This window comes from Pinus tabuliformis, chromosome 1_1 (assembly GCF_031772625.1).
Source record: "Pinus tabuliformis cultivar Carrire ecotype Pingquan chromosome 1_1, CPIR1, whole genome shotgun sequence".
NCBI classification, from domain to species: domain Eukaryota; kingdom Viridiplantae; phylum Streptophyta; class Pinopsida; order Pinales; family Pinaceae; genus Pinus; species Pinus tabuliformis.
The window spans coordinates 581,494,648-581,497,302 of record NC_142297.1 but is presented as its reverse complement, the minus strand read 5'-3'; the positions used below and the strand labels follow the sequence as shown (position 1 = coordinate 581,497,302).

The 2,655-nt window shown below is 42.1% G+C and overlaps 1 pseudogene; it reads right to left on the bottom strand.

Annotated features, from left to right (window-relative positions):
* Positions 1-1,324: 1,324 nt before the first annotated feature.
* LOC149214581 (protein DJ-1 homolog D pseudogene) lies at positions 1,325-1,921 on the bottom strand (annotated as a pseudogene).
* Between the last annotated feature and the right edge of the window lie 734 nt (positions 1,922-2,655).

Sequence of the window (2,655 nt, the reverse complement as noted above, 5' to 3'; positions counted from 1 at the left end):
CAAACAGAGCTGTGAAATTCCATTAAATTCTCTGCAGAAAACTGTACATTACAAAGCTCTCTGCTTCTCCAGCAGCTCCCAGCGCTCAGAAAAAACTCTCCTCCCTACCTCTCTCTCTTTTTACAAAAAATTATTTAATACATTAAATGGCTCAGAAGAAAACTGATCCATGAAAAAATGGAACTGTTTCAACTGGCACAATGAAAAATAGCAAAAGCTACTCATCGATTCCTAAATCTCAGCAGATACATATCTAGCCATTCGTAATTGCCGCTATTCATCTGCATAATCACCTCTGACTGCCTAACCACTTCAGCGTGAAGACCCAAAATGAACTAACTAATTCGATTTCTGTGTTGGGATAGTTATCTGTGTTTAAATTTGGCCTTTGACTTTTATTTTTCCCAAAAAGTCACGGCAAGTGTCTCTGCTGAAGGTCGTTTCCATGCTGCCACATATGTTCCTTATATGAATCGAATGCCTCACATGTTGCAACGCCTGCCACGTTCCCTTTTGCTGTTAGACCAAAATAGCACTTGGAATGTGGAGATCGCCCTTTAACAAGTGCATTGCAGATCAAGCCACGTTACACTTGCCATTTAAATAAAACAACCTTTAAACTAACATTCTGCTGATTCAGCTCATGATGACAACTGTACTGAGAGCGGTTTACATGGTTGCATCCCAACAATCGCCCGCAATCCCACAAAATCTCCAAAAGATCCCACCGTGATCTGGATCTTGGCATTGTGAAAGCCATATGTCAATATGCTCAACCATTTGTTGCCTTGCCTTGTGCACTAAGTCTGGGGAAGCACAATCAGAAGCGTCCCCCTCGATTCTGGAAGGTGACTGAGAACATCCTCGAAGGTCAACACCATGAGATGCATTTGTGACATACATGTGCACTGCAAAGCCATGCCGAAGGAATGAACTACCAGCTCCACATATAGTGAACAGTCCATCAATGAAATTTGTTTTCGTATCTGGAATGTTGAAAGGATTCCAACGCAATTGTGTTGGTGTTGATGAGCTTGATGACTGATTGAACTCACTTATCAGATAATCATGTGATGGAACCCGAGGATGAAAAGGTTCATGTGTTATTGATGGCTTGATACGGTATAGCCAATTTTTGAGCAGCCGGCCATAGTCATCGTTTTCTCCATAGGGACATGATTCAACCTCCCAACTTAAGTAAAATGGTTTATACATCAACTATACACTGCAACTGCAACTTATTATATCTAGTGGTCCTCTACAGCACAGTAGTTTTTATACACACGGAATAAAAATTGAGTTTACAGACAATGCGCACAACTCCTCAAAACGACACTTTAATTCCCAATGATGCCATGATCTGAGAGATAAATTGTGGGTGTGCAGGCCAAGCTGCTGCTGTCACTAAATTCCCATCTCTGAAACACGTAGTTATAGGTTCTGGCTCTAACCATTCACCGCCAGAAAGCAATACATCAAGCTTTACAGCTGGATACGCAGTACATGTTTTCTCTTTCAATATACCTGCACCAACAAGAATCAATTGCCCACGACAGATAGAAGCAATGGGCTTATTTGAATCAGAAAACCGCTTGACCAATTTAAGAACAGATTCATTTAGAGCTAGGTACTCGGGTGCCCTTTGTCTCAACCATTCGGCACTCTTCTTCGTCGGATCGCGCCCTGTGCAAACACCCACAGGATAAGGGCCGCCCGCTTTTGCATCTTTTTTCTCAAACAACACCTCCCAAGGCTTTGCATTTGCTGTAGACACAGAAAGCTCATTATTCTCGACATCTATAGCTTCTGCATTTACTTTTACTGTAAAAAACAGAGGAGATCTCACAGAAGACCTCCGGCTACCATGGATATTAATTGAAGGAATGCTAAGAAAGCCTAAAGAGGAGGAAGCCATCGCCATTGCCAATGGTAGTCCGTAGAGTTCTACAGCTTGATTATGAGACCTTCAATTGTTATGATGACTTGTGAGCAATTGAATTTGAACAATAACGTGATGAGCAGACGGGGGATTGAGCTATACACTATATTTTCCAATGCCGAAGAGTGGGCAAAGGTTTGTTTTTGCTATTTCAATTTGTCTGTGTGCGACTCCCTTCGTGCTGTAGTCATGATCATCATCATGTGTGTTCGTTGTGGTTGCTGGACGTTGGTAACTTGTAATCAATGATTTATGGGGCCAGAGGCTGCCCCCAAACCAGTTCTAAGACAGAACGTATACTTGTCCAAGGCCCTTCCGGGCTACACCCAACCATCAAACCAATTTCACCATTGCCATATCTATTCAGAGAGTCCACTGTCAGACTCTTATCTCATTCCCGGCATCATTTGCACAATTTTTCTTTAACGGTTGTAAGCCAAATGTATCACACTTTTTAGAGCTTAGGTGAACTTTCATCCTACAGTTTCCTGCAAAAGCCATCTCCAACAGAGATACAACTATACCCCCATCACTAATGTCATGACCCGCTGAAACAAGATTCTCTGCAACCAGGTCCTGGACTGCATTGAAAAATTTCTTGAGATCTGAAACATCATCTTTGTCAATTGGAATACGCTACAAAACCTCTTAAGTTCGCAAACAGCTCTGGGTTAGGCTCGATTATTCTATTAACAACATCGTCAATTGGAGGCACA